The sequence below is a fragment of the Pseudopipra pipra genome, chromosome 9 (genome assembly GCF_036250125.1).
Source record: "Pseudopipra pipra isolate bDixPip1 chromosome 9, bDixPip1.hap1, whole genome shotgun sequence".
NCBI classification, from domain to species: Eukaryota; Metazoa; Chordata; class Aves; order Passeriformes; family Pipridae; genus Pseudopipra; species Pseudopipra pipra.
The window spans coordinates 30,802,207-30,815,202 of record NC_087557.1 but is presented as its reverse complement, the minus strand read 5'-3'; the positions used below and the strand labels follow the sequence as shown (position 1 = coordinate 30,815,202).

The following is a 12,996-nucleotide window of genomic DNA, read 5'->3' as shown; positions in this document are numbered from 1 at the left end:
CAAAGCAACCTTGCATTTTCTGCTTTGTGAGGAGCTGAGTGTGTGAATTGGAACTTGCCACAGTGCTCCAGTTTGTACAGCTCACATCTGAGATAATTTCCCAGTTTAAAATTAATCTGAAACTATTTTTTGGACTTCTTGAGAATTTTACAGTGTGGTCATTTTTGCTTAAATTACTCCAAATGTGAATTTTTTTCTTTAAAAATTTAATCTTTTGGAATTAATCTTGGAAGTTTCTAAAAAATGTTTTAAACAGCTTTCAAATTCAAAATATTCAAGATCAAAGCAATTCTTATTTTGCACACATTGGGGGTTGTTATGAAGTTCTTCATTTCCATTAAATGATCCTATATTTTCTTCAGTCAATGCTATTTAACTATTCCAGTAATTAATTAAACCAAAGAATGGTTCCTACTGTGAGTCTTGCCTACATGCTTTTAAGTCCATGTATCAGAGGTGAGGATATGCTTGTAAAGTCTGGCATTTAATTAAGTTGTTTTGATCTTTTGTTCTCCTTTTTGCACATATTAATTATTATACCTATGAAGTCTGATTCCATTGTTTGAGGTGTGTTGATGTTTTCATAATATAACAAGGCTTTGTTTCTTGTGTGCTGGAGTTATTGTGTAACTGTGATCACAAGATCCCCAGAGCTCTGTAACACACAAGAAAAATATACTCATGACCTGAGTTTGCAATCCTGATTATTTTCCATGTAGGGTGAATGTCAATAATTTGAATATGTGGATTGATTTCCTTTTTAATGAGTACATTTGTTATAATGGGACTAAGTTCAAAGCTTAGAGAAGGGAAACACTTTTAAAAGCAAGAAAGGGTTGAGCCCTACTTTTTACTGTGTGGGATTTTTAACAATGAGTTTGCCCAGTTCCTTTCAGCAGGATTCACTCATAAATTAATACAGTCATTTGAAAGAAATGTCCATATTTTTCTATAAATAAATCTGCATCTGAAAACTCTCTCCTACAAAGAAAGTTCACACACGCTGAGTGCAATTGTAATTTGAACCTTCTGGTAATCTTGGTTTTGTTTTTTTCTTTCCTACTTCCCTAGACCAGACTGGATCCCTCCCTGCCAGCTGTCAGTGAACCTGTTTGGAATGAATGACAGCAAACAGGGCAAAGACCTGCTGACAGATGTCTCTGAAAGGGACTATGGAAAGGAAGTTTCTTAGGAAATAGGAAATTTTAATCCAAATTGATAGGAACAAAAGACTGCTGCATTAAGCAGCATAATCAGTGATTACACTGACTTTAGCAATGAATTACCACTTCATTGAACTGTTCAAAACCATTGGATGTTTTGCTGAATCCTTTCTCTGCGGTGACTTTTGTTGGCCTTCAGCTGTCTGCACCAGGGACTAGGACAGCACAGAGACAGGTCAGAATTTATCCTGGGGGAGATATGTGAATATGGAGTGAGGAAGTGGCTTGAGAATGTTGTACTTTGATCCACACTAACTCTTCAGTACCTTGCAGGTTCCCAGTTATGTCCCTGTTTCCTCACCTGTACGTGCCCAGTTCAGACCTTATTTCCTAAGGGGGAAGGGAAGGACACAGGAAGGTAGAAAATGGCTCTGAAATGCCTGTAACCCTCAAGTCCAAAGCCTGAATCTCCATCTGTCCTTCATGGAAATTGTTCTGTTTCTTTCACAAGGTCTTGCCTAAATAACCAAAGGATCTGCTCTTGCCTTCATCCACTGTAGCAGTTGGGTGCTCATGGCACTTGGTGTGAAACTACATCCTTTTGCTTTAGGTGTGTTCCTGACTGATGCACTGGCAATAAAAGTCATCAGATAATACACGAGATTATATATAATATAATACTATATAGTATCATATGATATATGAGGTACTATATATAGATATATAAAAATATATAAACATATATAAAAATATATAAATATATTTATAATATATAAACATATATAAAATATATAAATATATAAATGTATATAAATATATAAAACTATTATTATTTTAGATAAAACAGTTGGTTTAATTCTTTCTGATCCAATTGTATGTGAAGTGTATTTCAAAGTGGCTCAGAAAATGTATTTTAATTTTTTCTTAGGTGGAGGGGCTTCTCTATTGTTTAGGATATTTATTTACATAATCAGGAAAATGAATTATTTTGATGATATAAAATGTTGTTCTTCCATTCATTTGCTTTGATATTTAAAAACTTTTTTTTAGTCCAGATGAAGCAGTCATTTCTTGGTTATCCTAGTAAATTCTCCAGTTATTCTAGTAAATTGCCCTAAACTTTTTCAAATTTTACAAGGAATATGTTTTCCAGAAAATACTTTGTCAAGTGATCCTTTTGGACTCTTGAAGATTTCAAGATATTAAGGATTATAAACTCCATTAGGGTTGTTTTGCTGGATGATAAAGGAACAGTTCACGGTACCAAAAAGATCTCCAGGGCTTCATCCTAAAAGATTCCCTGAGAAAAGAACTGTCTGAGTGGAATTCTCCTTGTCCTTTGGCAATATGTCTTGTATTTATGTAGGGCTGCTGCTGATTGCCTTATGAGCATGGTGTCCTTCATGCTTCAGGTAAATGCCAGAGTAAAAAGGGGATATTTTTCTATCATTCAGGTAAAAATTAGTGCTAACAAGGATTATTGTCTTGCTAATTTCATTAGAGATTTAGATGATATTTTGCTAATGAGTAGACTTATCCTTTTTAGTTGATATTATTATGCAGGCATGCCTTGAGCCAAGGCTCTTCTGGAAGACACTGTACATGCCATGGCCTTGATATGTTCTATCCTGCTCCCTCTTGTGTATGGAGGCACCAAAAAAAGCTCAGTGCAAAACCTTTCTGGGAGGCAGTGACTGGGAACACAGTTCTATGGAGGCAGTTGTCTGCTCCTAAAACCTTCATCTACGCTGCCTCAAATATAGAACATGGGAGGATATGAAGTCTTTGATTAGAAATATATTTGCCCTTTTTTTTCCATTTTCTATGAAGTTTTGTGTCACTTGCTTTGCAAATATGACCCTGTGAGCTCTGAGAAAGTAAGTAATCATCTAGACAACTGACAATTGTTATTCTTATTTGAAAAAAAGTTGTGAAAAAACAGTAGAAGACTTGTCACCAGAAATAATCACGAGGTAATTTTTCAGTATTGAAAATATGATCTAATACAAGTCACAAAAGCTAAATTCCCTTGCAATGAGCAATGGTTGGGTCGGCAGTTTTTCATAATGGAGGAACAAAGTGTTAAAAACAAAGAAAGCCATGACCTACAAATGAATCTTGTATGCATGAATCAATCATGTAAATGTTAAAAAAATCATAACCTCGATTATACCACAATAAAGATTAGTTACTCAGCTACAGAATCCTGATCTGGAATTCACATTTGGATATGCAAAGCTAAACAGCAATGCTTCATTAGTGTTTAATATTACTGTAGACAGTGTTCAGATCTTGATGCCATTTCTTAAAACCATCTCATCTATCCAGGGGGTCCTTGTTAAGACAGTCCAGTGGATTTTCATGCCACTAAGACTGCTGTTTATTTTTAGTTCTCTACCTCCCCTTACTATGATCTGCTTATTACACAGTGCTACTGCTTGCCACATCCCCTTCCTCATGCCACAGCTACGGGAGGAGTTTGTTTAATTGACGAAAAGTATCACAAGTTTAAAGTTGAAACATGAATAAACCTGATCATTTCATAAATTTTGAAACATTTTTAAGACAACAAAAAATAATCTCCTTTTTTTTTATAAAGCCCTGTTTTTTTTCTGGAGAACCCCTCTCACCTGCCAGCCCAGTGGAGGATGGCACAGTGTCCCACATCCCGGGAGCTGGTGGCACTTCCCTGCACAGCCCTTTTTTTCCCATCCATTTCAGTCAGGAGTCTGCTTTGCAGTGTGAGCCAACCCTGGTGTTTGTGTGAGCTCTGCAGCAGCTCTGACACATCTCAGTGCTTCTGGAGCTGAGCTCTGTGGTGCCTCTGTCAGCTCTGCTTTCCCCAGCCTGGCCGGAGCCGCTCCGTCGGAGTCCTGCACACTTCACTCCTTACCAGCAGTGGGGTTGTGGGGAGGGAGGATGCAGGAGGAACAAGTAGCTTGGTAGGAGTGATTTGAGAAGGGAGAAAAAATCTGCACAGCAGAGCATTTTGAAGCTTATGTGGCTGCAGATTTGTGTTCCCTCTTAGTCAAGAGAGAAGAATCAGATTTTAGTAACACATGATGGGCTTAAGGAAAGGGAAGACAGGATTTTCTCTTCTTCTCCTTAGAGAGTGTGAGCAGCTAATTGTCCATACTGCCCAGTCAGTACCTGAGAAAATGATGGTTTGGAAGTGGAACGATGTACTTAAAATTAATACCTGTTAAAATCAATGGCACTTGTCCAGACTGTTGTTGGACAGTCTTCCTAATGACAAGAAAAAGCTGCATACGGTGATGTCTTAGGAAAAAGTCAACAAACATTGGATGTGTTCTTTTTGGACAAAGAGGTAGAGAATGTAACTGTGGATTAAATCCAGTTGCACAGAGAAGGTAAATGAGACTCAACTCCAGCTGTGTCTGATTCTCATAAGTATTCAGGCTGTAGTTGAGGCTGAACCTCAGTATAGCACAGGCTCCAGTATAGAACAATTTACTGGATGCTTCTCGTTGCCCTTGACAGTAAAAAACAAACAAAAATCCAAACTAACAAGGAAGAAACAAAAATTCCCAACCCCCACCCCCCCAAAACCCAGCAGTGGAACAAAACAAAGCTTCATTTCTGCTGATATCACCTCAGCAGTATGTTATTGGCATGCTTACACAGTGGGATGGAGCTGAGCTAATCACATGCAAAATATTAAGATAGATGCTGAACAAATGTGTTTGCCTCCTAAAATGTAATGACTGTATGATGCTTTAAGTGGGGCTGATTGTGTTGTTATTAAGGTTGCTTTACATTTTCCACTGGAGCAGTGTCTTCTGTTGTCATATCCATGTCAAACTATAACCCTTTGATTGATTAGGATAAGCACAATCACAGGATGCAGAGTCCAACCAAGTAAGTAGCATTATATAATTTCCATCATAAGGGTGTGTATTTGTACATAGTTCAGCACTGGCATAATCATTTCATCAGTGTCTTTATGTATTTGGAGTTTTAACTATTATGATTGTCTTAGTGTATTGTCATTTACATATCCCCTCATACTCATTATTGGTATTTATGTATTCAATTAATGCATTTCTTCTAAGTGAAAGGTTATTTTGTGACTTAAACTGTGAGGAATAAAAAACCTAAACAACCTATGGGTGGAACAAAATGAGACATTTTGTGAGTAAAGGGCCTTGGAATGCCAGAGAATCCCAAATGTTTACTGTCTGGGGAAGAGAGTGATTTATATTGTATGCTGAATGAATTCAGGGTTTGAAAATGAGCAAAGGGCTGAGCTTGATTGTTCCTGGACTGCTTTTATTAAGAAATCCAGCACTGTGCTATACATGAGTATATGCATTGACAGGACAAGGAGGAATGGATTCAAACTGAAAGAGAGTAGGCTTAGATTAAATATTAGGAAAAAATCAACTGTTCCACCATAGGAACCACATATGGAAAAGAAATTTTTTACTGGTGGAATTGAGTGGATAAAACAGTATAGTGTAACAATAACACTTTATTTTTGTTAAAAAAAATTAAAAAGCTGCTTCTTTCATTTCTTTCCAATAGAAAAATTGCAGTCATGCCAACTGTTAAGCTGAAACCACTTGTTTCATGAGGAGGGCTATATCTAGGGTCTGATAGTCGGGTTAAATATAAATGATAACCATTCAGAAGGGATACTGCTCAGGAGCAGAGTTTTAGGTGTGTAACCCCTGGGCATCTCATCTCTTCTACATTACCTGACTAGAACGTGGTGGAATTATAACCTAAGTAAAGTTATCTTTGTGGCAAGTAGAGACATGTGAGGCTGTATGGCAAGATGTGTTTCAAGAACTCTGCTTCCTTCAGACTCCTCTGTCTCGAGCTGAGTTGTCTGGTCTGGGGTTTGGAGTTTCAACTCTGCCTGCTTGGGGTCTGCAGCCCCAAATCTCCCTGTGCTGTACACCCAGAACTGTTCTGTGAGGACCAGAACGATGGCAGTTTGCTTTTCAAACACACATGTGGAGGAGAAACCTCCTGGTTAAGTGTGGGTGTTTTCTGCAGTGAGATGTGTATGTAAACCCTCTCAGGATGAAGAAGGAATTTAACGCGTTTCCTATTTGTAGTGAGTGCTCTCCCTTCTAGGCTGTTCCACCATCCTTTTAGTGCATGCATTAGGAAAGAATATTTAGCTGTGTTTTCATTAAGACTAAGTTGTGTTTGTATATTATCTATATTTTTTCTCCACCCCCTGGATTTCACCCTTCAGGATTTAAGGAATCCTCTGCATAATTTTTGGATTCTTATCAAGCTTAAAGACAGACTAAATGAACTGCTAAAACTGGAATAGTTTTGAACATGCTCTGAAGCAGACTCCTGGATCCTGGAGGAATTAGACTAAGTCAAACAAAGAAATGCCTCTGTGGTTAGATAGTAGTGAGGCTGAAGCTTTTTCAGTCACAGTTTTAGACTTTTCCTCCACTGCAGCTGAATTCAGGGGAGAAGGGGTAGTTCTGGGGGATTTTTTTAAATGTCTCTAACCATTAGTGTTTTTCACAGCAACACCCAAAACTTTCAAAGACTTAAAGTGCAACTTGGTAGAGACAGAACCCTTGGCTGTGAAGGCATTGGTGTTAGAAAAGATAGATGGAGAACCTGAAGGAATCATATTTATCCAGAGGAAGTAAAAATCAGCTTGCAGTTTTTCTCTTGGAGGCTCTGTCTCTGTCCCTCTGTAAAATAACCAATTTTTGCTGTTTCTGTTCTCCTATTTATCTCAAATGTATTAGAGGAAGAAAGGCAGAATACATCTTCTTTTGTCAAGGAAATTACAGATAACAGTTTCAGTCTTGGAGTAATCTTTTAAAATTGTCCATGGCCAAATTCAACAATGCAGCCCAGCCCAGCCAAGTACTTCAGTATGCACATAATTTTATTCACTTACTTAAATCCCTCTGACTTCAAGAGGATTTAAGCACTGCTTAGGTGCTTTGCTGCAACAGTGTCTTTAATTGGGAGATGGTAAGTTTTAGACAGAGAAAGAAAGGCAGTTTTTGCAGTCTCTGCTGGTCGGTGCCCAAAAATTGGTTTGATTTTTCAGATAATCCTAAATTCCTACTGTCCCCAATTTTCTTTTATTCTTTTGGAGGGTTTTTTAGAGCTATTTTGTTCTCTTTTTTTTTTTTTAGGCTCCTGAGTTATACACCACTCCCAGTATCATTCCAAACTTAAAAAAAGAGATGTTCCAGTCTGGTTTCAGCAATTGCCCATGACAGAGATAATTTCGAGGCAAATCAGCCACATCCTGAACCAAACTGGATCGATCTTGCAGGAGCACACTGCCAGCACTTACCGAGGTAAATAGAGACAGTTTCTAATGGGTTCTTTTCAAAAGCAGTTAGGGCCTAACCCTTTGAGAAAGTAAGTGATGACTTCGAAAAATGTCACCTTTTAGGTATTCTTTTGTTTGTTTTAGTTTACATAGATAGTATCTTCTTCATGTTATGACTGGTCTTTAAAATGATCAATTGTCATTCCCTTTTACTGACAAAAATATGGTGAAGTGTTAAGATGATTAATGTAACTGCCAGGTGAAATATTCATAAATTTAGCTGACCTACCACATACAAAGAGATCATATGTATCAAGGTTTATCTGCTTCACTTGCTTTGCAAAACACAGTCTGTGACTTGAGTAAATGCATGCTAAATTATATATATGGAGAGAAGGGAAAAGAGAAAAAAAAACACTGTGGTTTTTTTTTTTAATTTTATTTCAAATAAATCTTTAGAAACAGATCCTTTTACCATATGTTTACATAGTCCTCACCCTGATTTGAAATTTTGGACTGCACAGAAGTTATTAATTAAAAAGTTAATAATTAAAGACGGTTTCCATTAAAAGAAAATCCATGGATCAAAAGAGAGGGAGAGGTGATATTGCTGTGTCCTGTAAGCAGACCTAAGCTCTGTGCTGTTGCTCTTTTCCACGTTGAAGAGAATGAACTTTCAGCACACAGCCTGGATTTGTGGCTCAGATGAGAAATGAGGTGTTGGGAATGGAGCTGGAATGCAGTTGCTGTGGGTTCACTGCTGGCCAAGCTGTGCCTGTTGGAACTCATCCTCAGCAGCATCTTCTGTGAGAACAACATTCCTCTCCTAAAGGGGGACTCTCGAGTGCCCAGGGCAAGTGGAGGGTCACTGACTGCACCAAGAAAATAAACTGTGCATTTCATGGGGGCTCTTATTTTCCAAAATCTTTTTTCCAGTAAGTTAGGAGCATTGTCAGGAAAAACCCTCCTTAGGTCCAGTGTCACATGGCATCCCTGCACTGGGTTCTGCCTGAATTACTGGGGCTGGGCTGCACTAAATACCAGCCTGTGTATTCTTAATCCTCTTTCAAAAGCTCTGACATGTCAATATAACAGATAAGGTGATGATGTTATTCTGAATGGCACCATTTTCGATTTTCCTCTCCCCCAAACACTGTTGACTTACTCACCCAGACATTGCAGCTAGTTACTGAGCAGCAGAATTCAGGAAATCTGATTTTGCATTCCATAAAATTCTAATTGTTTTAGGTAGCCTGCTGCATGAATGTGTAAAATCTTTAAAGAACTTATCCAAATAACACTTTGGAAACGTGTTTTGTTGTTTTTTTTTTCCTTTTTGGCATGTCTCTGAACGCTGTTAATAATGTGGAACGGTTGTGAGTATTTATTGGAGTGCTGTGCTGGAGCTTTTTGTTTTCAGTATAAACTGATGGAGATCAACAATTTTTGATGCTCCTAGTACTAAGTGCTTATAAAGTGTTTATATCTATAATTGTGTTGAATTATGTTAATGAAGCACTGAAAGACACTAGTAAATTTAAGTGCTCAAAAAGTGCATTACTCTGAGTGTCACCTAGGGGCTCTTCACATCAGACACTCGGGGGACAATTTTTTTTCCTTCCAAGCACCTTTAGAGCACTATGTCTTAAAGTGTCTTTCTAGCATTAATTAAATTTAAAAAAGCAAGTGCCAGGTAAGTGCACATGATTTGCTCTAATCTTCTGAAATGCAAATGTATTTTAGACTAAAACACCCTTCCCTTTTTACAATTCACTAGTTTCCTCTTCAATTGTCCCACGCACCTTTCCTTATTTGAGTATTCAGCTGTTAAAAACATCCATTGGAAAGGCTGGGAATGAACTCCATTATGAATGATTAGGCAAAAAATTAGAACTATTCAAAGGATCAAATACCCACGTTAGGGTGTCTAATGGCCTTATGAATAAAAACTGTACTAGCTCAGGAGAAATGCTGTTTAAACTGGGTCGCTCTGAGTTTGTTCCTGCCCCTGCCCCTCCCCTCTGGGTTATCAGGAAATTTGTGCTGGAGGTTTCTGGAGCAGCTGCAGCTGCCAAGGGCTGTGGTTTCCTTCCAGTGAACTCAGTAATTTGTTGGTGATTAGCCCATGGTAGAGTCAGGTATCTGAGCTCCCGAGGATTCAGAGCTTTGGCGAGATGATCAAGTGAAACGGGAGTTTATGGCCCATGTTAAGTGATTGAATTCCACTGCTGTTGTGAGATGGAAGAGCCTCAAATGGCACTGAACATATTTAGTGTGAGCACTGGAGAAAACAAATACAGTTTCTGGAGGAGAGCAGTCTGAAGGTAGAGACAGCAGCACAAGGACACCAAAATTTAATATATGCTTCCCTGGAGAGTTTCAACAAACAAATAAATAATTCCGAAGTCTGATCAAAAACAAATAGGCACTTTTAGGAATGTTATTACTGAATATCCTACTTCAAGGGCTATTCTGTTGTATGATAGAATATTCATATTTTAGGTGTGAGGATGATAATCCTTACATTGCCTAATTCTGACTAGACTGTATTGAAATTATTATTTTTACTTTTCCAAGAAACTGTGTTTAATCCCTATGTCAATGTGCTGAGAAAGATAGTAATGATATATCTGAACTTTAAACATCTTTAATCTTTCTCTTTATCTTTCATTCTTGTTGCACAGCCTCAGCAATCAGATTTCAACACCCCATTCCTCAGAAAATCTTACAGATTTAGAAACCATAGTGAGATAAGATTCTCCTTTGACCCATTCTGCTATGTCTTCAGAAAGTTTTTTAAATAACAATGTTTATTGAAATTTTCTGAATATTTTATTTGGCAATGACTAGAATATATCAGCCATGTGGCAGGAGCCCACAGGAGTGTGGATGTGAGTTGTGTACTCCAGGTAAAGAGACATCCCAGTCAGTCCTGACTGGAACCATTATCAGAAAGGTCCTTTTTAGCCTAGAGTTTGTAAACTGAATTGTTCTTAACTTCATTCCCTGGGGAAAGATACCTATTTCACAAGTGTCACTCTCAATGTAGCAGGAGTGAAGAAGCCAAGAACTGGCTAAAATTGAGCTTGTTTTACCAGTTCAAGGTAAAATACATTGTCAGGGCATGTGAAGCCTTTCTTAACAATCACACTGTGTGTGTGGGAGCAGCTTTCAGTGCTGGATAAAGCAGAGCTTTGTACTCTACACATCCCAATCCAGCTCTTACCTGCAGGTTGATCCAGTTATCGGTGAAGGCAATTACCAAGGAGCTGATTTTAGAATGAGGGGAGAATAAAGTCTCCAGAGTTTCAAATGTAAAAAAGAAAATTTGGAACGTGATTAGTTTGAACTGTTATTGTCTGCTTTTTGGAAGGAAAGGAATCAGTGCTCTGACTCTGTTCTCTAAGGTTACCTATTATGCACCATATCCCTCTTTTCTGTCCTTCTAGCTACTTGATTGCCTATTTATTTGCAATAGTCTTTGGAGGTAATGAACAGATTAAATTTAGATAGAGGACTCAGATTCGCTGTTGGCACAGCTCTGCTGAAATAAATGGAATTAGCCAGGAGAGTCAAAATACCTTGTGTTCAGCAACCATAAGCTATTTGGCCTGTTGATGACTTCAAAAATCCCTCCAGTGGATGCCAATGTGTGGCCGTGTGGTGTAATTTTAAAGGACAATACATACAGGGCTGAAAAGCAGAAGTCATTGAAACACAGAAGGTATTATATTACCTAGACAAAACAATTGTCAGAATGAATAAAACTAAGCATTTGGAGGAGGGACTGGTGAGATAATTATTTTTCGTTTGGGCAGTGTTTCATTTCATAAAGTACCTTTTTTTCTTTTTTTTTTTTTTAATCTTGAGTAAGAAAAAGCTGGACTGGTGTGGATCCAGGTCTTTTTAATATGGGCTACATACCATCCACTGAATGCTGAGAGCAGTTAGACAAATGGTGTTGGTTACTGTTATATAAATGGCTTTGTAATCAAAGCATCAGCCAACAGACAGCTTCCAGCACTGTTCTGTTGTACATGCTGCCAGTGCTCACTGATTCCAGGGTGTGACAAGTCTGGGGAAATCTCAAATCCTCTGGCAGACATTTGCTGTTTGCCTGTCTAGGAAATGGAAGTCTGAGGAGCACAGAAATCAGGAACCTTAAGGTCCAGATTTAAAGCCACAGCCATACAAAGAGCAGGACAGAAAGGGGCACGAACATAGTGAAGTTAAAAGGAGAAGCTTATGGAACAGGGGAAAAGGAAATGCTGGGAGCAAAAGGAATTAACAGTGAACTGAAAATGCATTCCATGATATCCTGGCAGTCTCTATAACCCCTTTTACCATGATATCCTGGCAGTCTATATAACCCCTTTTACCATGATATCCTGGCAGTCTATATAACCCCTTTGACCATGATATCCTGGCAGTCTATATAACCCCTTTTACCATGATATCCTGGCAGTCTATATAACCCCTTTGACCATGATATCCTGGCAGTCTATACCCCTTTTACCATGATATCCTGGCAGTCTATACCCCTTTTCACTGCTGGCCATGAGGGTTTCTGGGCTGTGGCTGGACAAAGCTGTGGGGTACCACAAGTGCCACTGAGCTTTTAGGCCTTCAGCTGATGATTGCAGAAATGGTGAGTCTGTGCTTTTTACTTTCCTAGGTCCCCTTTGCATGAGGGAATGAAAACTGAGCCTTCCATAAAAACGTCTTATTTGATGCATAGCTTATGCTGCAGAAAGTTTTTAATAGAATGTTCATACATGACATACTTGGCAATTATCTCCTGTTTCTCTAAACTTGTATATATCTTCCTTATCCAGTCACTTAGTTCATAAATCCAGTGATGTGTTTTTCCCTCTACACCTGCAGTAAGTTAGTTTTCATAAGGATGAGAAAGTGCCTCTTGAGACAACACATTGCTGAGAAGAATTAGAAGACCAAAGGTAATAGATCTTTTAATTTGAGATAGAGCCACTTGCCATTTCTATTCCTTTAAAAAGCAGTCAATTCTAATTATAGAGATTTATCTTGGATTAAGGAAAAGAAATACTAAAGTAAGCACTGCTGCTTCTACTATAACTGTAGGGTTAAGGCTTTTCTAAATGGGCATTATGTGTAGTGAGGACAGTAAAGTGACTGCCATCAAATTCTGAATTAACTGTTCATATGATGGAAATTTTGTTGATCTGAAAATATTTTCCTCTTAACTTTACATTTTAGAAGTTGAAAAAAAGAGGCATTACTGTCAACTACCTATGTTGGGGAAGAAAAAATGAAGTGAAGGAGGGGCTTTCTGAAAGAAGGGAACCATTTTTATTAGTTCTTGAAAAGTAATATTCGGTCTCACCCACAGAATATCAGAATTCCAATGGAAAAAACCACTTGTGATCCATTTTAACTCAACTGTTTCCAGGGTCCAATGCAGATAGTGAAGGTTTCAGTAAAACTACAGACACCCTGACTAAAAATTATTAACATGGAAAGAATCCCTTTCAGTGCAGTTTCAAAGACAACTGTTGCATTTCCTCC

At 38.2% G+C, this 12,996-nt stretch overlaps 1 protein-coding gene across 1 annotated transcript in view; it reads left to right on the top strand.

Moving 5' to 3' along the window:
- The window catches only part of LOC135418485 (uncharacterized), an 80,075-nt gene that overhangs the window by 31,789 nt on the left and 35,290 nt on the right, over positions 1-12,996 (top strand). Inside the window, exons 7-8 of the mRNA XM_064663903.1 lie at positions 7,310-7,477; positions 11,985-12,410. The gene's annotated coding sequence lies outside the window, so the exon portion shown is untranslated. The remainder of the gene's footprint in view (positions 1-7,309; positions 7,478-11,984; positions 12,411-12,996) is intronic.